The following is a 27,779-nucleotide window of genomic DNA, read 5'->3' as shown; positions in this document are numbered from 1 at the left end:
TTCAAAGTTTAATAAGAGACAGAGAAGCCATCAAAGAATTTATACTTGGTTTACACTTCTGTCTTCTCACTGGACTCAGCTTGTCAAGCATAGCATTATTCTTATTTACTTTCCAATCCCTGGCATCTAGCATATACCCTGGCTTATAATTGGTACTCAGCAAGTATTGAAATGCTGTACAACAAGAAGTTTGTATTGATATTTTTCTTTCCTTTTCTCTAACAACTTTTCCTCACATATAACAAGTGACTGTTTTTTTTTTTTTTTTTTTCTATCAAAATAGAACATATCCCCCTCTGGGTGGCTTATTTACCACTGTGCCTCTTACAGTTACTGTGAGGAGAAATAACCCTTTCCCTTTTTGGCAAGACTGCCTTCGTGTTAGTATAGATTATATCCCATAGAGGCAGAAACTTTTTGTTTTTTGTTCACTGCTGTGTCCTCAGCATCAAGAATATACAGGGATTTTAATGATTATTTGTTGAATGAATATATCAAATTGAAATCAGGAAAAAGGTCCTAACTATATAAGTAAGGTTAGGTTAAGCTTTGCTGCAGTAACAAACAAACCTGAAAATCTCAGCACCTGAGCATATTAGGTTTATTTCTCTTTTGCACAAAGTTGACTGTGAGTCCTGTAGCCTTCCAGGTCAGCTCCTTACCCAGTGGCAACTTAAGGATCTTGCCTGATTGCATCCTGTAACTACCTAATCTGGAACATGCAGCTTTTGAGTTGCTGTATTATGGGAAGATAGGGTACAAAGGTTGCATACTGACTCAAGTGCTTTGACTTGGAAATGATTCATGTTTTTTTCTGTTCAGTCTTTTGGTCACCAAATATGGGTAAGCCTATGAGTATTTGGTGAGCATGCCACACTAAGTATGTTATTCGGTATTTGCTAAATGGTGCTGTTAATTCCATGGAAAAGTGACTTGGTGTCCCCTACTTACCCTTGCTACTTCAGTACAGACCGGTCAATTTCCAAATACCATTTGCCTGAAGTCCATCTTGAGAAGGCAGACACTGCTTTGGCTCTAGCATAAGAGGCTTTCAGTGGCAAGGAACTATATTATGTCAGGCTGGGGTTCAAATTTTAATAAGACATATAGCAGCCATGGAGGAGTTTAAACTATTTAAATTTCTGGCTCCCAACTGGATTAAGCTTGTCAAAGGCAGCATTGACTCAACCAGTGACTCAGAGAGTTGAGAGTTGATATATAAATACCTCAGATCCCTCACTACTCTGGTGAGATAGCCCTGAGGTGCATTTTCTACACTAGCTCCCAGAGATATCATTTGGATTAAACTCCAGTTATCCACAGTGGTAACTTCCTTTATTGCCATCTCCCCTTCCCTGTCTCATTTCCCCATTTCCCAACTCTCCTGACATTGTTTCTTGGAATCCTGTCTAAAATTAACTATTGACACTTGAGTCCATGTCTTTGGGTCTGTGTATGGGGGAAACCCCAAACTGAAAGAGAAGGTTAGAAGGTTACCTAAATAGTTCTTGGTGTGCGTGCGTGTGCGTGTGTGTGTGTGTGTGTGTGTGTGTGTGTGAGAGAGAGAGAGAGAGAGAGAGAGAAATTCATACAGATTTGGGAGGGGGCCTTAGGGATGTCTCTTCCTCCACCATCTGCACTTTTAGAACTGCTTAGGTAGCTAGAATGAAAGAAGTGAAGGAATACAAGTGAGGGGAAGGGAGAATCCCTGAGATGCCAGAAACATTTTCTCCTGTTCTATGCACTTAAGCACATAAAGTCTGGATCCTACTGTGAAATTATTGGAATTCCCAAAGGTGTTCTAAAGCAAGCACTTCCTGGGCAGCCAACATGAGACCTGTGGTAATTGGAGCCTTGTATTTCTAAGCACTTCTCTATGGGATTCCAGAAGTGTAATTGGACAGTTTGACAAGAAGCTGTGGCTCCTCATAATTACCACACAGGGCTCAGAGTCCAGGCTGGGCACGGTACTGACGGAGTAAAGCCTGTGGTTAGTGGTCTTCCACCTCTCCTTTTAGTGACCTCTACTTTTTTTTTTGGTGATCTCCTATTCACCAAGGGTCATATAATGGTAAAGTGTCCTTATAATTTATCATCTAAACCAGGGCACTTAAAAAAATTACCTTCCCAATATTCCAATGAGAAAACCAAGAAGTCATGCAGGTGCTCCAAAGGCCAGTAAGTGGTGGTGCAAGGATTTAAAGTAAGATTTGGGTGCTTTCTTACTGCACCACCCGTGTTCAGTATTGACTCTGACAAGGAGCTTCCTGGCAGGAGAATGGGACTGGGGCTTGGGAGTCAGGAGATGCAGGATGGTTGCAGGTTTGCCCTTCACTCATATGGAAACCTTGGCAAGTTCTTTCCTTTCTCTGCTTGTTTTCTTATGTTTTGAGAGTTCTTTATATGTCCTAGATAACAAGTCACTTATCAGATATATATTTTTTAAATATTTTCTCTTAGTCTGTGGCCTATCTTTTCATTCTTTAGCAAGTCTTTCACAGAGCAAAATTTTAGAGCTTTGATGAAATCTGATTTATCAATTTGTTCTTTTATGGCTAATTGAAAGTCAGGTTTTCTCCCAGAAGTTTTATGATTTTAGGTTTACCCTGAAGTCTACTATCCATTTTGGGTAAAGTTTTGCACACAATTTGGTGCAGTAAATCAAAGTTTTTTTTTGCTTATGAATATTCAGTGGTTCCAGCATGATTTTATATATATGTATATATTATTGCCTTTTAGGTTTTGGGGTACATGTGAAGAACATGCAAGATTGTTGCATAGGTACATACATGGCAATGTGGTTTGCTGCCTTCCTCCCCATCACCTATATCTGGCATTTCTCCCCATGTTATCCCTCTCCAAGTCCTCACCCCACTCTGTCACTCCCCTAGTTCCCCCCCATAGACCCCAGTGTGTGATGCACCCCTCCCCGTGTCCATATGTTCTCATTGTTCAACACCCGCCTATGAGTGAGAACATGCGGTGTTTGATTTTCTGTTCTTGTGTCAGTTTGCTGAGAATGATGGTTTCCAGGTGCATCCATGTCCCTACAAAGGACATGAACTCATCATTTTTTATGGCTGCATAGTATTCCTATGTTGTATATGTGCCACATTTTCCCTGTTCAGTCTATCATTGATGGGCATTTGAGTTGGTTCTAAGTCTTTGCTATTGTAAACAGTGCTGCAATAAACATACATGTGCATGTGTCTTTATAATAGAACAATTTAGAATCCTTTGGATATATACCCTGTAATGGGATTGCTGGGTCAAATGGAATTTCTATTTCTAGGTCCTTGAGCAGTTGCCACACTGTCTTCCACAATGGTTGAACTAATTTACACTCCCACCAACAGTGTGAAAGTGTTCCTGCTTCTCCACATCCTCTCCAGCATCTGTTGTCTCTAGATTTTTTAATGATCACCATTCCAACTGGTGTGAGATGGTATCTCTATGTAGTTTTGATTTGCATTTCTCTAATGACCAGTGATGATGAGCATTTTTTCATATGTTTGTTGGCCTCATATATGTCTTCTTTTGTAAAGTGTCTGTTCATATCCTTTGCCCACTTTTGAAGGGGCTTGTTTGTTTTTTTCTTGTAAATCTGTTTTAGTTCTTTGTAGGTTCTGGATATTAGCCCTTTATCAGATGGGTAGATTGCAAAAATTTTTTCCCATTCTGTTGGTTGCCGATTCACTCTAATGATTGTTTCTTTTGCTGTGCGGAAGCTCTGGAGTTCAATTAGGTCCCATTTGTCCATTTTGGCTTTTGTTGCCATTGCTTTTGGTGTTTTAGTCATGAAGTCCTTGCCTATGCCTATATCTTGAATGGTTTTGCCTAGGTTTTCTTCTATGGTTTTTATGGTGTTAGGTCTTAGGTTTAAGTCTTTAATCCATCTGGAGTAATTTTAGTGTAAGGTGTCAGGAAGGGGGTCCAGTTTCTGCTTTCTGCACATGGCTAGCCAGTTTTCCTGACATCATTTATTAAACAGGGAATCCATCATTTATTAAACAGGGAATCCTTTCCCCATTACTTGTTTTTGTCAAGTTTGTCAAAGATCAGATGGTTTTAGATGTGTGGCATTGCCTCCGAGGCCTCTGTTCTGTTCCATTGGTCTATATCTCTGTTTTGGTACCAGTAACATGCTGTTTTGATTACTGTAGCCTTGTAGTATAGTTTGAAGTCAGGTAGTGTGATGCCACCAGCTTTGTTCTTTTTGCTTAGAATTGACTTGGCTATGGGGGCTCTCTTTTGGTTCCATATGAAGTTTAAGGTGGTTTTTTCCAGTTCTGTGAAGAAGGTCATTGGTAGCTTGATGGGGATAGTGTTGAATCCAGCATGATTTTTTAAAACTTATTTATTTTTTTAAAGAGATAGGGTCTTGCTCTGTCACCCAGACTGGAGTGCAGTGGTGTGTGGGCATGAGCATAGTTCACTGCAACCTTTAAATCCCAGATTCAAGCAATACTTCTGCCTGAGACTCCCAAATACCTAGGACTACATGTGAGTGCCACCATTTGCAGCTAATTAAAAAAATATTTTTTTTAGAGATGAGGTCTTGCTATGTTGTCCAGGCTGGTTTTAAACTCCTGGTATCAAGTGATCCTCCCACTTTAGCCTCCCAAAGCCCTGGGATTACAGGTATGAGGCACAGCACCTAGTCCCATCACCATTTGTTGAAAGGATTATTCTTTCTCTGCTCGATGGCTTTTACACTTTTGTCAAGTCAGTTGTCCATATTTGCTTGGGTCTGCTTCTGCACTTTCCATTCTGTTCCATTGATTATTTTGGTTTGTTTTGTTTTCATCAATATGACACTGTGCTGATTACTATAGGTTTATAATAAATCTGAACCAAGATAGTTTCAGTCTTCCAATTTTGTTTATTTTCAAAGTTGATTCAGGTCTTGATTCTTTACATAGTCATATGAATTTTAGAGTCAGTTTAATAGTTTCTACAGAAAAACCTATTGGGATTTTGATTGACATTTTGTTGATTCTGTAGTTGAATTTGGAGAGAGTTGCCATCTTGAGACTATTGAGTCTTCTAACCTGTGAACATGCAACTGGGACACATTTGAGAATGAAAGAGGACAGTATAGGACAGTATGAGTACACCAGGGAAGTTCTGGGTGGATTGGGAATTATGTTCATCCTACCTGGTGCCCTCTTGTCACTTCATGTGAAGACATCTCACTGGTGGCATCATTCCCAGAACTCTCATTTACTCCTGTTGACCTCAAAATTTATTATGTTTCCAGTGATTTTAAGTATATTCCTTGCACAAATATATCAATAACTGAAACCTTAAAATCACAGTATCCCAATGGACATTTTTCTTGCATGACAAGAGTGACAATGAATTAGCCTGATAAATCAATCCCTAGTAAGAATTATGTAGCCTATGTATTATTCTCTTACTCCTTCTTTCCACTCTCCAGTGCATCCAACACATACTCATAGAGCACGTGTGTACTGGATATGATGCTTGGTAATATTCTTTAACTTTTAAAAATAAACTCTGAAGGCAGGTTAGAGGGAAGGACTTCAGATTATCTTTAAACATTCATCTCTCCAAATTAAATAACAGATATGAAATGCCCAGTACTGTTTCTGATTCATGCTAACCCTCCTACAAATTCCCCTCCCTAGGAGCAAGCACATCAGACTCCTGGACAGTCTCTGCAGCCAGCCAGGAAGGTCTTTCCTGGGGAGGGAGAGAAGGATGTGAACCCTGATCTTCCTATATTTGGGGTTGATCAAAAGCAAAACTCATATAAAGTTGGCAAAAGAAAACTCAAAATATATCGTGTCAAAAAATCTGGATGAGTTCTTCTTGGTGTCACTGCCAGTAATCTTGCAAGATACTTTGGGACATGACCTTTATCATTCTTTGCTGTCATACAATCAAGGGTCAGGGCTTGGGTGGAGTAAGGAAGAAGGTGGTAACTTTCAAGCCCTTGCCATTCTTGTGGGCAGGAAGTATCAAGGATGTCATCCAAAAATTCTCTCTTTGCTGAGTTTTGAATTACCGTGACTTCCTGTGTGTCTCTTCTATACTATGCTCCTTGGGATGCTCTGAATCCATTCAGGTGGTCAAGATGATAAGCTCAGCTGGTTAGGCTATGGGGCTAAGGAAATCAAGCTCACAGCTTCAGTCTCTATGTGAGCACAGTTAACTTGGCATACAAAGCAATCTGTCCAAGTCCTCAGATTGCCTCACTAACCCCCACCAGCTGGCTTGAAAATACGTGCCATGCAGGGTCTGGAATATGGATGGCTAAATCACAGGCTCATCCCCAGTCCTGGTGAAGTCCCCAAGGAGGAGGCCCTCCAGACGTTAGAAACTGCTCGTTAGATTCTGGAACTGTTCATTAATCTGGCAGCACTTCACTTTAAGGCCTGGTGTTTATCTTGAAGTAATTTAAGAGCAACACAGGATTTTGCATTGTTGTAAAAATTGGTTGTTGATAGTGTACCAGCTTACTTGATAAATGACTCTGCTTCAGTCTGCTGGAATGCAGGGTCCACTCAATAGGACTTGAGGAGGGAGGCCATGGGCCAGCCAGTGGCAGCTTCAGAGGTTTAGTTATTCATTGAGAAACTTCTGCTGAGTGCTTTCCATGAACCAGGCACAGTTTAGATGCTGGGAATTTAAGTATTCATTATTTCCACCAATGTTTTGTTGCCTGTTCCATTCTAGGCATTGTGCTGGACCCTAAAGCCTCAGCAGAGAATGAGACACAGCTCACGTCTTCAAGGAGACCTGAGCGTGGGGCAGGAGATATTTGTTTTGTGCCATGGACTTTTTCGGCGGTCTGTTGAAACCTGTGGAAGCCTTCTCAGAACAATTTTAGAGGCATACAGTAAAGCACACGAGATTACAAAGGAAGCCAGTTGTAATACAGTACAGTTGTCAAAACATTAAACAAATACATCAGTGCTAAGTGCTAACTACTGAACATGTAAACCATGGTTCATGGCTGTTCATTGCCTCCTTCTGAGGGATACTGCCACAATCTCAGCTCCTGCTGCTGGGGTGGTCCTCGCCTCGTGTCTCTATACACCCAGACACAGCTGAGTAAAGACAGGGAAGCACTAACCTGAAGGCTACTGTTCCTAAGCAACGGAGATGCTCTGACCAGTCAGAAAGAGCTGCCTCATCAGAGCATCACTCTGAGGCAGTATAGTTGGAAAGCAGAAAAAATTTTGGCACTGGAAGGGAACTGAAGATGAAGAAATACAGAAAGTGGACCCATGTAGAGCTGCAAGTCATGATGTGTCTGAGCAAAGTAAGGTTACAAGGAAGCTAAACAATGAACAGGCAGAAGCTACTGAAACAGAGAGAAGTGAGTGATTCAGTGACTTGTAGTGGGAGAACACTTCTTGTAACACGAAAAGAAGCAGAAAAACAGAATAGCAAGGTGGCAGAGTGGTGAAGGGCAGAGCCTTAGAGAATGCAGAAATCTTTCTTCTGAAATCCCTTGAATTGGTTTGGATTCAGAAGAATCATTTATTTATTTATTTATTTTAGTTTTGAGACGGGGTCTTGCTCTGTTGCCCAAGCTGGAGTGCAGTTGTGCTATCATGGCTATGCAGCCTCCACTTTTTAGGCTCAAGAAATCCTCCCACCTCTGCCTCCGGAGTAGCTGGAACACAGGTGTACACCACCACACCTGCCTAATTTAATTGTTTTTTTTTTGTAGAAATAGAGTCTCCCTATGTTGCTCAGGCTGGTCTCAAACTCCTGGGCTCAAGGGGTCCTCCTGCCTCAGCCTCCCAAAGTGTTGGGATTAGAGGCACGAGCCACCAAGAGCAACCATTTCAGTTTTTCCTAGGGAGCCTGGTTGTTTGTGGTTTTTTGTTTTGTTCTTTTTTGAATTGCACTGAAGGCTAGCTTCCTGGCCGACATTCCCATTTTCTTTATTACCATGCAGATTCTTATAATAATCTTTCATTTCCTGAGGCAACTAGAGTGGATCTCTGTTTCTTGAGATCAGAAGAGTCAAATCCAAACATGGCAGGGTGGTGGTGAGGAAAGTGAGGCCATCCTACTCCACCTTTAGCAGCGGGTGTGGACAGGGACTGCTTCCCAGCTCCCTTCTAAATTGATTTTGGATTTGTTAGCAGTTACCCAGTTAGTTCAAAATTTTGGCAAAATATGTCATGGTTTATTAAAATACTGCTTCTTTTTCATGTTGTTGACATTTTAATTTCATTACACTCTGTGGTATTTAGGGTAAAAGCTTTATTTGGTATTTTAGGAGAAGGGTATGGTAAAAGAGAAAAGTCGTATCCGTAAAAAATTCAAGGTAATTAAAAGTGATATTGAAGTGGCCTTGCTGTCTGGGGTAAATTTCCGAGGTTCATTGCCTCATGCCAAGGAAATCAAGGACACCGACATGTGGAGTGAGGTTAACAGTGGAGGTTTAATAGACAAAAGAAAGAGAAAGGAGAACAGCTTTCTCTCCTGGGAGAGAGAGAGGCACTCCAGTGGGACTTCCAGCCCGTGGCAGATTACACAGGGTTTTATAGACAGGCTTGAGGAGGTGGTGTCTGACTTACATAGGGCCCAAAGATTGGTTGGACTAGGTGTGACATTTACATAGCACGGGGTCAGGGTTGGAGGGTTGGGGGAAGCATTGAAGCTGGCCACCCCGCCATAATCTTATTATGCAAATGGGGTCTTTGCCTGGCCTGGGCCATGCTGTCTGCTCCTGACTGTACATGTAGTTGGCAAAGAGAAGGGAAGTTGGAGCCACCATGTTGGACATGTCTATATCCATGTAGCCCCTTTCCTGTTGGCACAGCTGCGGGCATTCACCGGTGCAAGCTTCTAGCCTGCCTTTCTATGTCTGCAGCTCGATTTTAGAGGCTGCTCTTTGTTAGAAAAGAAAATAATTTGGGGCCGCCTTTCATTAAAAGGAAAACCTTACCAAGGACTCTTGTATCCTATCTGCCTAAATAATTTTTTTAAACTCCTATATAAACATTTAATAATGAAATCTCATTCACGCCTTGATCATCTGGTAATGGATAGTAAGGTAAGAAGAGCTGTTAATGACATCTAAAATCTGACATTGCATATGGATCACTTAGACTAGAAAGTATTGCCCATCTTACATATGAAGGAAGAGGGTATTGGAAGCAGCAGGGACTCATTTATTTATCTATTGAGTAGCTACTATGTTTTCAGGCAAAAGCCAGACAGATATTCCCCCAAGGAGCTTACATTCTAGAAGAAGAAAACAAACAGGCAATAAATTTTTTAAAAAGCTAATAGATGAGATATGCTAAGAAGCTATAAAGGGGGACATGAGAAGAGCATAGGAGGAAGAGGAAGAGCATATGAGTGAGCCAGGTGATAAGTGAGTACCGTTGGCTTAACAGCAATTTATGGAATGCCCGCAATGGACCAGGCGCTGTGCTAGTGCTAGCAATACAGCAACGGACAAAATAGACAAAAATTCCTGTCTTCATGGCGGTTATCCTCTAGAGTGAACCAGGTCCTAATGTGCACTGTAAATCAAAACAAAGGAGTGGGAGTTTAGTCTGAAGGTGATAGGGAGCCTTTGAAGTGCTCAAAGATGCATTTTAGAAATACCAGCTTTGAGATCAGTGCGGAGATGGCTGGGACAGGGTGGTCTAGAAGCAAGGAGACTGCCCAGAAGCAGGTGAAAGAAAGAAGATGCTGTTCATTATGCAGACAGTAAATTAGGCTGGAAATGAAAATAGTCATTCTAGAGATACTAAGAAAGTACAGTGGACAAGGTCAGATCATGGACAGGCAGAAGATCTAGAAGGATACAGAAGTATACTGTCAGGTTTCTGACTTCAAATATTGAGTGGATATTGTTGCCATATATTTTGTTGGCAATGCAGGTGGAAGAACAGATTTTTGGAGAAAAATTGTATCATTCTTTTCCTTGATGCCATTTATACTTTATTGAGGAGACAAGCAAATAAAACCATTTCATCAGCCAATGTACTGGTCAGGATAAGTTAAATTTTGCTGTGCAAACAACCAACCATCAGAATAGCAGCTTAACACAGCAAAGATTTATTTTTCTCTTATGCTACATATTTAAAGCAGACAGGGCTGAGTGGGGGTCTCTTTTCACTGTAGTCACTGGACCAAAGCCTATTAATATATGTTCCATCTTGACACACGCATCCACTGAGACATGGTTAAAAAAAGAAAGAGAAGTAGCGAATCACACTCTGGCTCTTAAATCTTCTGTCTGGAAATGGTTTGAATCACTTCTGCACACATTTCATTGGCCAAAGCAAGTCATAAGGTTATGCCTAATTTCTAAAGAGTGAGGGAGTGCTGTCATTCTGTGTACTGAAAGGAGGAAGACTGTTTATTCCTGTTACTGCAATCTATCAATGGTGCACAATTTCAATTTGTCCTTCATCGACAATAGTCATTTTGATAGCTTGATTAAAGTGGTATCTGCTAGACTTCCTCACTGTAAGGTTATTTTCCCCTTTGTAATTAATAAATACATTGTATAGAGTTACTTTGAAGCTATGTAAACTTCCCATTTCTTATCAAACTTTTAATTAATTAATATGTAAAGAGACTCATGATTTCTGTTTAATTAATATCCAAACAGACTCATGGCTATAATTTTTAGTCTAAGTAATCCATATGCAACTTCAGATTTTAAAGGTCATGGTTGCCATTGAATATTCATGGTATTTTCATAGTTTCTATTGAGTATTCATATTCAATGCTCATATTCAATTGAATACCATGAAAATATGGAATACCATGGAAATACTCAATTTCCATTGAGTATTCAATGGAATACCATGAAAATATGGAATACTATGACTATTCAGTGGATTATTATTGTCATTACTTACTTTGATGCTCAAATTGTCCCAGACTTGATTTAGTCACTGGGAGCCTTTCTATCTTGCTTCTGTGTCTTTTTGTCATGGCCCTGTATTCTTTGAGTACTTCCTTGCTCCAGAATGAGCTTATACTTTTCTTGCTCCAGCTCTGGCATGGGTCCAGCCCTTTCTCCAAGGAGCCCTGATTGTTTAAAGTGGATAATGGTATTTAGAAGAGAAGATTGGCTTGCTTGGTGTGCTGTTTGCTGTTGGGGTTATGCTGCTCCCATACCCTTTCAGGGCACAGAGCTATAGGATAGATGCATGTGTGGACACATACACAGATATTCAGATTTACATCTATACTGGTGCCTACCTTTATGTATTGTGTATATTACAAACCGTAAACTCACATTGATACCTCATATTCAAATTCAAAACCACAGGGTATATTCTGATTTTCTCTCTCTCACTCTTTCTCTTTCTTTTTCCTATTTATAAATCCTTTCTCCTCCATTGAGACAGTTGGTCCTCATATTCTAACTTATTCCATAAGCCTCCCCTTTACTCCCTTACCCTATGTAACTAAACTCTCATGGTCACTGCTGTCCCCTCTTTGGTATCAGAGCCCTCCTCCCACACTGGCTCCTCCCCTCGGGTGGGTACCCTCCCCGTTCTTCCTGGACTCTGACATCCCAGACCAGGCCCCCTCTCTTATCTGCACCTTCTCATTCTAATGTCCCCTTAGGTGGAAGCTCCTCACTTTTCTTGGGCTCTGTATCCTACTAGGTATCTGTTTGCAGCCCATTTCTACAGGGAATATGTAAACCTGAGAATGGGTTGCAGCCAACTGAGAGTTAGAAAGTTAAGTTTTCTGATTCCCAGTTTTTTTCTCTCTCAGGTTCCTGTCATCAATAGCAATTAATGGAATCCATGGAGGAGCTTGCTGTGGTTCTCTTTCTCAGTTTCAGCCTCCAAAGGGATTTATTTTGGAAAGCAAATATAAGTCCATTTACTCATTTCAGAGTTATCTAAAAGTGAAAAATGCTATTTTTTCAGCAGTTCAGAAATTTTTCAAATGCTTTTTTTCCTTTGAATTTCTCAAAAGCTACTTTGTTTGGAAATTTTAAACTTGGCATTCCTGGTACATAACCCTGAGTGAGGAATGTGTGCTTTGCCTTGTTTGAAGAAATTTGGTTTTGAAATAACAAAGTTATGGATGTTTAAAAATATTGCATGGAACAGACACTGTGGGTTATTTTCCTCTGCCTTTGAAACATACTCTATATTGTGAAGCTGGTAACTTGCATGGGTGGAGGAGTTTAATAGCATATACTTAACTGATGCAAATGTGAGATCATTTTATAAGCCACATGGGGATCTGGTTGAGGCATCTTTTCAATTTTTACTCAGTAAATTCACTTAATCTCTGAATAACTTAGAATCCTGGGGCATTGTGCCTGTGTACATATCACATGCTCAACAATTGTTGAGCTGATGTGAATTGAACATGCTTGTTCTCATTTGGCTACACATTTCGCCTCCAGCTCCAAGTGGCTAACTATGGTCTGTGAGAGAGGTTGACAAATTACAGTCCGTGGGCCAAATCCAGCCTGCCACTGATTTTTTAAAAAAATTATTTATTTATTTATTTATTTATTTTATGGCCTGCAGGCTGAGAATGGTTTTCACATTTTTAAGTTGTTCAACAAAAACAAAAAGAAGACTAACGTATTATGACTATGAAAATTATGTGAAATTCAAATTTCAGCATCCATAAAAGATGTTTTATCAGAACACAGCCATGCTCATTCATTTATGTATTATCTAAGACTGCTTTCATACTACAACAGCAGAGAAGAGTAGTTACAACAGAGACTGAATGACCTGCTCAGCCTACAGTATTTGCTATCTGGCCCTTTGTAGAAAGTTTGCTGACCCGTAATCTAAGAGATAGAACAAACATTTTCAGTTCCTTTTTAAGATTACCTGCTATAAAATTTAAAGAAGAGCCTTTTTTTTTTTTTGAGTGGGAAGAGAGTTTAGTAGATTTACTGTATTGTGCAACATGTGCAATTTTCTACTGTATTCATTGTGTACTATATACACTAGCACTAATTCCAGATCATTTCTATAATCCTAAAAAGAAATGCAGTACGTATTAACAGTCCCAATGCTCTCTTCCTTCATATTCTCTAATCTACTTCCTGTCTATATGGATTCACCTTCTCTAGACTTCATATAAATATACATACAATATAAGTATTTCATATAAAAATTTCATTAAAATGTTCATACAGTATGTAGACTTTTGTGTCTAGTTTTTTTCAAAGTTCATCCATGTTCTCATATATACTAGTACTTCATTCCTTTTTTACAAGGCTTTCCTTTTACTTTCTACTTTCATACTTCTGGCCTGCCTCCTCTTTGACATTTGATTGAATTCCAACTTAATACCAATAACAAAAAATATTGTGGTAAGAATAGAAGTGTAAAGCATCAATTCAAATATAAATAATTTTTAAAAATTCTGTACATTTTGTTAATTGCACTATTTCAACATTAAATGACTAATAAGGGTATTATGAGTGAAGAGATTTGGATGATAACATCTGTTTTATACATCTCTAAGTTTATGTCTAATTGGTGCATTTGTTTTTCTTTCTCAAGCTCTTTATAAGCTCCAGAAAGATAGCTTCTTTTGGATTTCATATGCATAGTGCATTAGTTCATTCTCATGCTGCTATGAAGAAATACCTGAGACTGGGTAATTTATAAAGGAAAGTGGTTTAATTGACTCACAGTTCTGCAGGGCTGGGGAGACCTCAGGAAACTTACAATCATGGCTGAAGGCAAAGCAAATATACCCTTCTTCAAGTGTCGGCAGCAAGGAGAAGTGCGGAACAAAAGGGGGAAAAGCACCTTATAAAACCATCAGATCTCATGAGTACTCACTCACTATCAAGAGAACAGCATGAGGATAACTGCCCCCATGATTAAATTACCTTCCACCATGTACCTCCCATGACACGTGGGGATTGTGGGAACTACAATTCAAGGTGGGATTTGGGTGGGGACACAGAGCCAAACCATATTGCATAGTGTAGGGCACAGGACTTAGAATCACAAGTGTCTGTGGTACTCTTTCTGCATCTGCATCCCTGAATGTTATTGGAGATACCCATACATTTGTAATCATGACAGATCTCAATTGGATACCTCACCCTGCCTGATTATCCTACAGACATCTCTAGTAAGTTCACTTTCTAATTCTCATCCTGAGTTGATTGCCTCATCCCACACTTCTCAGAGAACATGGAAAGAGCAAGACGACAGTTAGGTCTATAATTATGCCTCGTGTACCTGCATGTGTATCTAGATGATGATACAGATCATCACCTAACAATGGGCATCACCTAACAATGGGTCTCTTCACCAAAGGTAATATTCTTTTATTTTTCTCCTGGATCACATTGCTGCTTGCCTTCTAAAGGACTTGGCTCCTCATTTACCATTTCCTTGTTTTCACTACCAGTTTTCCTCCTCTGCTGCATCATTCCAATCAGCACGAGCTAGTTTTAATAAGATCCGTCTTTTAAATGCCTGCCCCTTCCCAAGCTCGTTTCTTTAATTACTGCCTCATGTCTGCTGCTTTTAAGAGACTTGCTAAAACTATTGTCTGTGGACTTGTTATCTTCGCTTTCTCATGTCCTATTCTATTCTCCATCTATTCTAAACAGATTCTATTTACCACCACTCATGACTCTTGTTAAGGTCCCTAGATACTCCATTTGACCAAATCTATCTGATTATGTTTTTTCCTTACTTTGCCTACCAATCACATACACTGCAGTTTTTCACTTTACTTTTTAAAACACTTTCTTCTCTGGTATTCTTGGTTACAACACTCGTCCAGTTTTCCTCCAACATTATTGCTGACTTTTTCTTCTTAGACAAGTCTTTGCAAGGATTGAACATCCCAGTCAGAAAATAAAATATCTGAACTGCTTTAAAATGTGAAGTTTTTGAGCACTAATATGATGCTCAAAGGAAATACTCATTGGAGTATTTTGGATATAATGCGTATATTCTAAAATCCCCTGAAAATTGAAATCCAAAATACTTGTAGCCCCAAACATTTTGTATATGGGATACTCAACTTCCACCTGGTCTCTGCTTTATCCACAATAGCTTCAACAGTACTTGGCATAGAGTTGGTCTTGAAGATGACTTATGGAATGAATGAGCTCACCAACCTTGTTCCCATGTTAACATCTTTGTATTTGCGGCTTTGCCTGGAAGACTTCCCTTCCAGGCCTCTATTTGGCTTCCTCTTTGTCATTGTTCAGCTTTCAATTTGAGTCACTTTGAAGCAGGCTGCCTCTGCCAGCCTTCTGCTTCCCATTCCCACCCCTGTGACTCTCTAGGACAGAAGCACGCAAACCTTTTCTTTACAAAATCGGATAGTAAATATTTATGGCTTCTCAGTCCATCCAGGATTTGTCAGGACATCCTAACTTTGTCATTGTAGTGTGAAAGCAGCTGTTCATACTTCCTAAATGGGTGAGTATGGCTATCTTCCAATAAAACTTTATTTAGAGAAACTGAAACTTGAATTTTGTACATGTCATGTAGTATTGATCTTCATGAAGAGACCCATTGTTAGGTGATGATTTTCTTGATTTTTTTTTCAATAATTTAAAATGTTACTTTGTGAGCTGTACCAAAATAGGCGGTAGACTGGATTTGACCCAGAGGCTGTGGTTTGCTAACTCCTGCTCTACTGCATTCCCTCTTCTATCTTCATTATTAGAAAATTATGTTATTTATTCATTTGCTGTTGTAATTTGTTCTCCCTTTCTTAGAACGTGGAAGGCAGGAATTCTGCCTTATTTACTATTCTATCCTCAGAGCCTACAAAACTGCCTGGATGCCTCCTGCCCAGGCTAGAGCTATGCCTGCCAGACCTTACCCACCCACCCCCGTAGCCCTTTCTCTTCCAAGGCTTATTCTCTTTCCTTTTCTATATTGATAGCTTCCCTCTTAGGAATTCAGGGTTCATCTCAGGAGAGGGAGTCAGTAAATTTGGCATCTGGTTGGAACAGGAACTGCAGATTTGAGTGGGGAGAGGCCCACTTATCTGGATTATAGCTGATTCCCAGCATCTAACTATTTTGATTATATCCCATTTATCCTAGTGGTAAAGGAGGGATCCCCCTCCACATAGCGTGAGATAGTCATGCATGAGACATTTGACACTGGGCAGATTAGTGTGATGGCAGTTTAATAGTCACATACATTCTCTCTGGAGGTGGAGGACACTGCCTGCCATCCAGGGCCAGTGGGGTTGCACTCGGGAAGAATGAGCCAGCAGGGTTTGTGGGAGACAGGCTTTGTAGTATCAACAGGGTGAGGTGACTTGGTTACCAAGTGAGCATGTGATTGGCTTGTTTGAGTAATTCATGGGATGTTAGTGAGATAAAATCCACTAAGTTGAAAACTGGATACGGTAAAGATGATTGGGCTGGTGGGGAACTAGCAGAGTGGGGTTCCTTTCCTGCTGGGTTGGGTATATTTGGTGAGAGCAAGCAAACTCATGGGTAGGGCTTTTGGGACCTGGCTGAGACCTAAAATGTAGAGTGCCACCTTAACATCTTTGAGCCAAGATGTCAAGGTGGCACTCTACATTTTAGGTCTGATATACTAGCACCAAGCTTGGAGCAATAAATATTTATTGAATGAGTAAAGGATTTTATTTAACCTTTATTTGTATCTGTATGTACCAGCTCCATACTTGCTAATGAGGACAAAAAGGGGATTGAGATACAATCACATTTACATTATAGGGCTCTGTACAGTTACAACAGAGAGTGATAAATGTTCTAATGAATTCAGGTCCCAGGATTTGTCAGAATGCTGATGATAAGTCAATGTATGGGTAGGATGGAAACAAAAAGAGGGAGTTGCACTGAATCAGTTCTACATTTTTGTTCTCATCCATTCATCTAGTATTTATTGAGAGTCTATCATGGGCCAAGCTAGGCAACTAAGCTTTTGTTTTTAACCGAATCCAGGAGACAAGCTACAATCATTGAACACAGAGGACGAATTGGAATTAGCATATGAACAAGAGCACACTAATGTGGTCTAAATAGTCTTCCTGAGAACTGTAGGAATGTGGACAGCACATGTTCTCATGTGAGTGTGGCGAGTCAGGGACACCTTGGAGGGGCGTTTGGAGTTCAGGGCAGTGATGGACGTGGATTGGCAGGAAGGAGAGGTAAGGCAATCCAGGCATGAGTCATTATATGGTTGGTTTCCTTGCTAAATAGATTCTTTCACAGGGAAGAGTCATCTCTCATCCAACTACTTTCTTCTGTTAGATTTGCACAGCCATAGACCACACCGTGTCTTTGTTTGTGGGGATTATAAGGCTGTGTTTGCAGCTGAATTTTAGTCAGGCAGAACCTCTCAGCATCCAGAGCTTGGTCTTCAACATAAAATGTGGGCAGGAAATGGGAACCATAACCTCTTGGCTCTCCCGAATCAATTTATTTCAGTAAGACTCTCTAGTCCTCATTTCGCTCTTTGTGTGCTGGGAATTTGTATCTGTATTAATTTGTCACATTTATTGAGCAAGTGCTTTGTGCAAGGCAAAGGGCCTCGGTCTGGGTAAAACAACAATAACAACAACAAACAGATTCCTGTTTTTGAAAAACTTGCAAGATAACGGGGAGAAACAGCAACAATAACAAGATAGCAAATAAAATTCTGTGTAAATAAAGTATAAGACATTGACTCTCAAACCAGAAAACTACGGGGCTGAGTTTTGATTCAGCCTTCTATTAGCTGTTAGACCTTAGAAAGTAGCTTAATCTGTTTCCTGGCTCTTTTCTAAAATGGGAATAATAGTTCAACCACCTCATAATGTTAGTGTGAGGGTGAAGTTGTGTAAGATTAAATATTGTTAGAGGAGAATGTGCACATAGCAGTCAATAAATGCTAGCCCTTATTATTATTATTATAATTATCATTGTGACAAAGACATGTTTGGTATGCAGTGTGTATACACAGGATGGATAACTAATAGGGAGGAAGGGATTCATGGAAGTTTTCCCATAAGTGGTGACACTTGAATTGAATCTGTGAAGAAGTATAATGACCATTGTTAAAATGTATTGAGTGCTTATGAGAGGCCAGATATTGTTCTGAGAGTGTAACATGGATAATCTCTCTTAATTCTCACGTTATCCTCTGAGGTATATGTTAATATTATCTTCATTATTACAGAGGAAAGACAAGTAGAACTTAACTAGGCAGAGAAAGGACTTTGGGGAAGGCATTTTAGACAGTGGTACAGAGATCCAAAGGTCTAGAGATATGAAAGATGAGCAGATTAATGGAACTGCAAGCAGTGCAGTGAGGCTAGAACAACAATAAAAAAAGATGTGTGGGCAAATGATATGAGATGAAGCTGGAGAAATAGGCAGGCCAGATTATTGCTGTCATCCCAGAGGCTCATTGGACCCCCAGCTGAATACGGCCCAGTATGCTCTCTAACAAAGCTCTGGCCATCCACTTCTTTTTTATTTTATTTCTTTAATTTTTCCATAAGTTATTGGGGTACAGTTGGTATTTGGTTACATGCGTACATGAGTAAGTTCTTCAGTGGTAATTTGTGAGATTTTGGTGTACCCATCACCCGAGCAGTATACACTGCACCATATTTATAGTTTTTTATCCCTTGCCCCTCTCCCACCCTTCCCCTCAAGTACCCAAAGTCCATTGTATCTTTCTTGTGCCTTTGCATTCACATAGCTTTGCTCCCACATATCAGTGAGAACATACGATGTTTGGTTTCCCATTCCTGAATTACTTCACTTCGAATAATAGTCTCCAATCTCTTCCAGGTCACTGCAAATACTGTTATTTCATTCCTTTTTATGGCTGTGTAGTATTCCATCATAGATAAATACCACAGTTTCTTTACCCACTTGTTGATTGATGGGCATTTGGGTTGGTTCCATGATTTTGCAATTGTGAATTGTGCTGCTATAAACATGAGTGTGTAAGTATCTTTTTCGAATAATGACTTCCTTTCCCCTGAAGAGATACCCAATAGAGGGATTGCTGGATCAAATGGTAGTTCTACTTTTAGTTCTTTAAGGAATATCCACACTGTTTGCCATAGTGGCTGTACTAGTTTACATTCTCACCAGCAGTGTAGAAATGTTTTTTGATCACCACATCCATGCCAACATCTACTGTTTTTTGATTGATTATGGCCATGCTTGCAGGATTAAGGTGGTACCACACTGTGGTTTCAATTTGCATTTCCCTGATCATTAGTAGTGTTGAGCATTTTTTCATATGCTTGTTGGCCATTTGTGTATCTTTTGAGAATTGTCTGTTCATGTCCTTAGCCCACTTTTGATGGGATGGATTGTTTTTCTTCTTACTGATTTGTTTGAGTTCATTGTAGATTCTGCGTATTAGTCCTTTGTCAGATGTATAGATTGTGAAGATTTTCACCCACTCTGGGTTGTCTGTTTACTCTGCTGACTGTTCCTCTTGCCCTGCAAAAGCTCTTTAGTTTGATTAGGTCCAGGCTACTTATCTTTGTTTTTATTGCATTTACTTTTGGGTTCTTGGTTGGGAAATCCTTGCCTAAGCCAATATCTAGAAGGATTTTTCCAATGTTATATTCTAGAATTTTTCTAGTTTCAGGTCCTAGGTTTAAGTTCATAATCTATCTTGAGTTGAACTTTGTATAAGGTGAGAGATGAGGATACAGTTTCATTCTCCTTCATGTGGCTAGCCAATTATCTCAGCACCATTTGTTGAAAAGGGTATCCTTTCCCCACTTTATATTTTTGTTTGCTTTGTTGAAGATCAGTTGGCTGTAAGTATTTGGGTTTATTTCTGGGTTGTCCATTCTGTTCCATTGGTCGATGTGCCTATTTTTATACCAGTACCATGCTGTTTTGGTGACTATGGCCTCATAACATAGTTTGAAATCAGGTAGTGTGATGCCTCAATATTTTGTCCTTTTGCTTAGTCTTGCTTTGGCTATGTGGGCTCTTTGTTGGTTCCATATGAATTTTATAATTGTTTTTTTTCTAACTCTGTGAAGAATGAAGGTGGTATTTTGATGGGGATTGTGTTGACTTTGTAGATTGCTTTTGGCAGTAAGCTGTTCATTTTCACAATATTGAATCTACCCATCCATGAGCATGGGATGTGTTTCCATTTGTTTGTGTTGTCTATGATTTCTTTCAGCAGTGTTTTGTAGTTTTCCTTGTAGAGGTCTTTTGACTCCTTTGTTAGGTATATTCCTAAGTATTTTATTTTATTTTTGTAGCTATTGTAAAAAAGGGTGAGTTATTGACTTGATTTTGCTCGGTCACTGTTGGTGTATAGAAGAGCTACTGATACATTAATCTTGTATCTGGAAACTTTGCTGAATTCTTTTTATCAGTTCTAGAAGCTTTCTGGAGGAGTCCTTAGGGTTTTCAAGGTAAACGATCATATCGTCAGCAAACAGTGACAGTTTGACTCCTCTTTAGTGATTTGGATGTCCATTATTTCTTTCTCTTGTCTGATTGCTCTGGCTAGGACTCCCAGTAGTACTATGTTGAAGAGGAGTGGTGAGAGCAGGCATCCTTGTCTTGTTCCAGTTCTCAGAGGGGAGGTCTTCAACTTTTCCCCATTCAGTGTTATGTTGGTTGTGGGTTTGTCATAGATGTCTTTAATTACATTAAGGTATGTCCCTTGTATGCCAATTTTGCCAAGAGTTTTAATCATAAAGGGATGCTGAATTTTGTCAAATGTTTTTTCTGCATCCATTGAGATGATCATATGATTTTTGTTTTAAATTCTGTTTATGTGGTATATCACATTTATTAACTTGTGTATGTTAAATTATCCCTGCATCCCTGGTATGAAACCCACTCAGTCATGATGGATTATCCTTTTGATATGTTGTTGGATTCAGCTAGCTAGTATTTTGTTAAGGATTTTAGCATCTATATTCATCAAGGATACCGGTCTGTAGTTTTCTTTTTTCATTATGTTCTTTCCTGGTTTTGGTATTAGGGTGATGCTGCCTTCATAGAAGGAATTGGAGAGGGTTTCTTCTTTTTCTATATTGTGGAATAGTGTCAAAAGGATTGGTACCAATTCTTCCTTGAATGTCTGGTAGAATTCTGCTGTGAATCTGTCTGGTCCTGGACTTTTTCTTGTTGGTAATTTTTAGATTACCATTTCAATCACACTGCTCGTTATTGGTCTGTTCAGGATATCCAATTCTTCCTGATTTACAGGTCATAGCTGTAAAATCTTTTCCTAGACCAAAGTTCTGAAGTATTTTCCCTGTTTTATTCTAGGAAGAGTTGTATTTTTCCAGGAATTTATCCACCTCTTCTAGGTTTTCTAGTTTATATGCATGAAGGTGTTCAAAGTAGATCTTTGAATGATCTTGAATGATTGTTTGTATTTCAATGGTGTCCATTGTAATATCTCCTGTTTTGTTTCTAAGTGAGGTTATTTGGATTTTCTCTCTTCTTTTCTTGGTTAATTTTGCTAATGGTCTATCAATTTTACTTATATTTTCAAAGAACCAGCTTTTTGTTTCATTTATCTGTTTTTTTGTTTGTTTTGATTTCATTTAGTTCTGCTCTGGTCTTGGTTATTTCCTTTCTTCTTCTGGGTTTGGGTTTGCTTTGTTCTTGTTGCTCCAGTTCCTTGAAGTGTGACTTAGATTGTCTGTTGTGCTTTTTCAGACTTTTTGATATAGGTGTCTAGGGCTATGAACTTTCCTCTTAGCACTGCCTTTGCTGTATCCCAGAGGTTTTGATAGGTTGTGTCATTATTGTTATTGAGTTCAAAGGATTTTTAAATTTCCATCTTGATTTCATTTTTGACCCAATGCTCATTCAGGAGCAGGTTATTTTCCATGCATTTGCATGGTTTTGAAGGTTCCTTTTTGGAGTTGATTTCAAGTTTTATTCCACTGTGGTCTGAGAGAGTGGTTGATTTCATTTCAATTTTCTTAAATTTATAGAGGCTCATTTTATGTCCTATAATATGGTCTATCTTGGAGAAATTTTCATGCACTGTTGAATAGAATGTGTATTCTGTGGTTGTTGGATGAAATGTTCTGTATGTATCTGTTAAGTCCATTTGTTCCAAGGTATAGTTTAAATCCATTGGTTATTTGCTGACTTTCTGTCTTGATGACCTGTCTAGTGCTGTCAGTGGAGTATTGAAGTCTCCCATAATTATTGTGTTGCCATCTATCTCATTTCTTATGTCTATTAGTAATCATTTTATAAATTTGGAAGCTCCAGTGTTTGGTGCATATATGTTTAGGATTGTGATATTTTACTGTTGAACAAAGCCTTTTCCCATTATAGTATCCCTCCTTGTCTCCTTTAACTGCTGTTGCTTTAAAGTGTGTTTTGTCTGATATAAAAATAGCTATTCCTGCTCATTTGTGGTGTCCATTTGCATGAAATACCTTTTTCCACCCTTTTACTTTAAGTTTATATGAATCCTTATGTGTTAGCTGAGTCTCCTGAAGGCAGCAGACGGTTGGTGAGTTCTTACCCATTCCGAGGTTCTGTATCTTTTAAGTGGACTATTTAGTCCATTTACATTCAATGTTAGTATTGAAATGTGAGGTACTGTTGCTTTCATCATGCTCCTGTTGTCTGTGTACTTTGTTTTTGTTTGCTTGTTTTTGCTTTTTAACTTGTATTTTGTTTTATAGATCCTGTGTGATTTAAGCTTTAAAGAGGTTCTGTTTTGATGTGTTTCCAGGGTTTGTTTCAAGATTTAGAGTTCCTTTTAGCAGTTCTTATAGTGGTGGCTTGGTATTGGTGAATTCTCTCAGCATTTGTTTGTCTGAAAACAACTGTATCCTTCCTTCATATATGATGCTTAGTTTCGGGGGATACAAACAAGCACCAAAAGGTATTTTAAACTAAGATATATTCAAAGAAACATTTGAAAGGAAAACAGATGAAAGCATCAAATGAATATAGAAGTATAACACCAACAGCCCAACACTTAAGTCATGTCCATGATTTAGGGCAGGTAGTTGAGAAGGTGCTGGAGCCATCTAACTCTTAGGAACTCTAAAGGCACCTCACCAGGTGGGTGACACATTTGAAGACAGGCTGGATTCACATGGCAGCTAACACTCTCCTGTTTGTAATCCAAGAAAGAGAAGCTCACTAGTACCTCTCTTTTCCCATTCCCTGTCCAATGCATCACTGGGGACTGTTCTTAATAGGATCTTCTATATTAGTGATTTGGACTTTGATTAAACTTTATCTTTTTACTTCCCCTTCTTCCCCCTGTTTTATAAGACAGACATTATTTCTGGGGGTGGTGTTCAGGGTCAGGGACTTTTCAGGGTGCCTGTACTCAGTTGGATGGTGAGACCAGGACATCAAAAATTTTGTCATTTGCCTAGGTGACCTGATGCTTATAAAAGTATATCTCTCTCTCTCTACCTTCATGCTGACCAAGTTTCAGTTCTTCTGAGAATTTTATGCCAAGGAAAGGCTAATCTTCTAAGAAGATAACAATAATATTAAGCAGTTATCTCTTGAAGGTCTGTGATAAGCAAGATGCTATACACATCTTTAGTCAAGGGACTTTTCTTCATTTTTCACATGGGGGAACTGAGACTCAGAGTATTTAAATCCCAGGTCTTCAGTCATACAGAATCTACCAGACCTGGGTTCAAACCTTGGTCCATCAGACCCCAAAGTCCGTACATTCTGGACCACAGTGGAGCTGCCCGCTTCTTGTTATAGAACACTTTGGGGTTCCCTCTCTTGATATGACTGAAAGTAACTCTGGCCTTATTTATTTGTTTATTTATTGAGATGAAGTCTCACTCTGTTGCCCAGACTGGAGTGCAGTGGCATGATCTTAGCTCACTGTAACTTCCACTTCCTGGGTTCAAGCAATTCTCCTGTCTCAGCCTCCTGAGTAGCTGGGACTACAGGTGCCCATTACCCCACCCGGCTAATTTTTGTATTTTTAGTAGAGACAGGGTTTCACCATTTTGGCCAAGCTAGTCTCAAACTCCTGATCTTAAGTGATCCTCCCACCTCTGCCTCCCAAAGTGTTGGGATTACAGGTGTGAACCACTGTGCTCATCCTAATTTAATGTTCGTGCACAGTAATTGTTGTCTTTATATTTCTTGTTTAATTATCTCTCTTCTTATATCCTAAATTATTTTTCATCTCTCTAATTTTGTTTGTAACACTTGCTGAATATACATTGGAGTCTTTATTTCAATCTGCCTCAGATTCTCTATGTTTTTTGAGATTTGGGGTTTAGATTATAAATAGATGACTAATAAAAAGTCATCTAGTCTTCAGGTCTTTATTAAGTTAATAAACTTCATTGGTACTATTGAATTTTATGGGATATTCATTTGCCATGTATTGCCTCATATTGCATTTAAATTTCCATTTAGCCAGAGGCCAGACTTTTAGGCGAGACACCCGAGAGCCAAGCGTTCTATTCTCCCTCTCTGACTCCATATGCAATTAGTCACTTGGTTCTCCTGACTCTACTTCCTTATCACCTCTATAACTCTCCCCTCCTTCCTCTCTTTTATAAGCAGTTCTGGCCTTTGACATCTTTCTTGACTATTGCAACTACTTTCTGACTGATCTTCCTTCCTCTAATCACTCTTTTCTTACTAGAGCAATCATTTTTTTTAAAATTTATTTTTTATTTTTAAAATTTTTAAGAGACAGAGCTTCACTCTGTTGCCCAGGCTGGAGTGCAGTGGCACAATCATAGCTCATTGCACCCTTAACCTTCTAGGCTCCAGTGATCCTACTGCCTTAGCCTCCTGAGTAGCTGAGCACCACCACAGTTAGGTAATTAATTTTTGTAATGTGCCTATCTGCTGGATTTATTCTACTTATTGTTTATACTGCTTTTTGTTGATCATGTGTTTATGATCAACAGATAAGAGCAACCATCTCAGTGTAGCACACAGAATCATCTGAAATCTTGCCCGTACTTAACAGGTCCACATGGCCTTTTAATGCTCTTCCACAAGCTCTCTGATAGCACAAGGGACTTCAAGCTATTGTGGTCCCAGAGGATGCCTTGTGTTCTCACTCTCCAAGGTTTCCTGTGTGTTGTCTTCTCCGTCTAAACTGCTGTTCACCCCTGACTCACCCACTCAAACAATTCTGTTTGTGAAGCTTTCTCTGCACCTTTTTCTGCCTCACATATATCACGTATATTTTACCAGTCCCTCTTTTATGCTCATTTTATATGTTGGCTTTTTCATTTTTATTTTTTAATTGTTTAAAATTTTTCTTTAAGTTCTGGGATACATGTGCAGAACATGCAGGTTTGTTACATAGGTATACATGTGCCATGGTGGTTTGCTGCATCTATCAACCCGTCATCTAGGTTTTAAGCCTTGCATGCATTAGGTATTTGTCCTAATGTTCTCCCTCCTTTTGCCTCCACCCCTGACAGGTCCTTGTATATGAAGTTCCCCTCCCTGTGTCCATATGTTTTCATTGTCCAACTCCTACTTATGAGTGAGAACATGTGGTGTTTGGTTTTCTGTTCCTGTGTTAGTGTGATAAGAATGATGGCTTTCAGCTTCATCCATGTCCTTGCAAAGGACATAAACACATTCTTTTTTGTGGCTGTATAGTATTCCATGGTGTATATGTGCCACATTTTCTTTATCCAGTCTATCATTGATGGGCATTTAGGTTGGTTCCTGCAATAAACATACGTGTGCATGTATCTTTATAGTAGAATGATTTATAATACTTTGGCTATATACCCAGTAGTGGGATTGCTGGGTCAAGTGGTATTTATGGTTTTAGATCCTTGAGGAGTTGCCACGCTGTCTTCCACAATGGTTAAACTAATTTACACTCCCACCAACGATGTAAAAGTGTTCCTATTTCTTCACAGCCTTGAGATGTTGGCATTTGTTAATGCATCTGTCTTCTCCATGAATTTGTGGGTTCCTTATGGGTTTGGGAGCAATATGGGGTAGGGCAGAGTCTATAAACTGGTAGCCAGTAGGCCAGATATGGTCCCTGAAATGTATTCAAAACACCTTTCATAGCATTTGAAATTCTTAAAAATTAGTTGCCAACTTTGAAAATTTAATTGATTTCATATGGAAATCAAAGCTGCTGGCTTTTCTTTAAACATGAGAAGGTCAGCATCCCAGACACCTTATTTCTACGCAGGAACTATCAGTTGGAGCAAGATAAGTGGTCTTGGGTTTGCTTCTGTAATTCAGATCCCATGTCTGGTCCACTGGAGGCATTGGGGTATGAAAACCCTGAAGCAGTAAGGATAGGGGTGCTGGAGCTAACCTTGACTCTAATTCTAGCTTGTCTGTTTACTGGATGTGTTACCTTGGGCAAGTGTCTTAACTTCTCCGAACTTGAGCTTATTCATTCTTAAAAGGTAAGCAGTAGTATACTGAAGGGTTTTGAGAAGTTTAAATGGGAAGATGAGCAAAGAACACTTGGCATATAGTAAGCATTAAATGGTAACTGCCACTTTGATATCATTATTATTGTTATTTTGAATAAGTATCAATGAATGAACATGAATCTTGCCATCTAAATACTAACCAGGTCTGACCCTGCTAGTTTCTGAGATCAGATGAGATTGGGTGCATTCAGGGTGGTATAGCTGTAGACCGAACATGAATCTTATTCCTCCAACTATGCTGCACATGTTTTGAGGCCAGAGAACAGGACTGTTCTTTGTAAATAATTTGCAGGCAAAATTTGATATGTGGTGCCCTTGTGCCTTGGGGGTAGGCAGTATAAAAGAAGTTTAAGGAACAGTCAAGGAGGTCTGTCCCTTTAAGATTTCTCTGTGTCCCTATGGGCAGAGCTTATAATTTCTAGGTCTGTAGAAGAGTTTAAATGTCACTTTCTCAGGGAAGCACTGGCTAATGCCCCAGAATAAGTAATATTCTCCTATGACATGTTCTTATACAATTTTGTTCTTCTCCCTTGCGGTGCTTTCACCATTTTGATGAATAATTATCCTTAGTGTGTATTTCATCCATGAGACAGTATAGTCCACAGAGCAAAGATTAGCCTGTTTTTCATTGTTGAACTACTGGTGAGCTAAGCACATAGTGGTCACTTGGTAGAAGCCATAGATGGTAGTAGAACCATTGCTCAGATTCCTCATATGTGCAATAAAGATAATAATACATACTTTTTTGGTGTAGCTATGAAGATTAAGTAGGGTGGTTAAGGTAAAATCCATAGAATAGTGTTTGGCAAATAAAAATACTTAGTAGTATTTGCTGTTCTTATTTTCAGCAAATATATGTTGAATTTTCATGAATAAATGATTGCATGAATATATTCTTCCTTGTCGAGCACCCAAGGGCGAATGATCAGATAGCACATACACCTGTGTGCTGGTGCAGTATCTATCAGAGGAACCTTCACAGGGGCAGGGCCAGAAACAGGTCCTCAAACAGGTCCTCTGGTGCCCATGTCAACTGGCATGCAATGATCTATCAGGGACCAATGTTTGACTCCAGGAGATGGACTCTGGCCCTTGGTATTCTGCATTTACATGATATTTTCCATGTCACATATTGCATTTGTGTGAAACATACCAGGAACTAAGCCCATGGGTGGCCAGGACCATTGGAACAGGCAACCTCTGTTGTAACAATAGAGCTTGACCAAAAAGTTGGTTGGGGTTTCAGTGGCCTGGGCAGTAAGGCAAGGAAGGGAGCTGGGAATGGGCTGAGCTGGGTCTAAGAACATTAACCAATCTGATTGAAGGCCCGGTTTCTTTCTTTCTTTTTTTGAGACAGAGTCTTGCTCTGTTACCAGGCACCAGACTGGAGTGCAGTGGTGTGATCTTGGCTCACTGCAACCTCT

Source organism: Sapajus apella, unplaced genomic scaffold (assembly GCF_009761245.1).
Source record: "Sapajus apella isolate SASKATOON/1434 unplaced genomic scaffold, GSC_monkey_1.0 scaffold22, whole genome shotgun sequence".
NCBI classification, from domain to species: Eukaryota; Metazoa; Chordata; class Mammalia; order Primates; family Cebidae; genus Sapajus; species Sapajus apella.
This window is presented reverse-complemented; position numbering follows the sequence as displayed.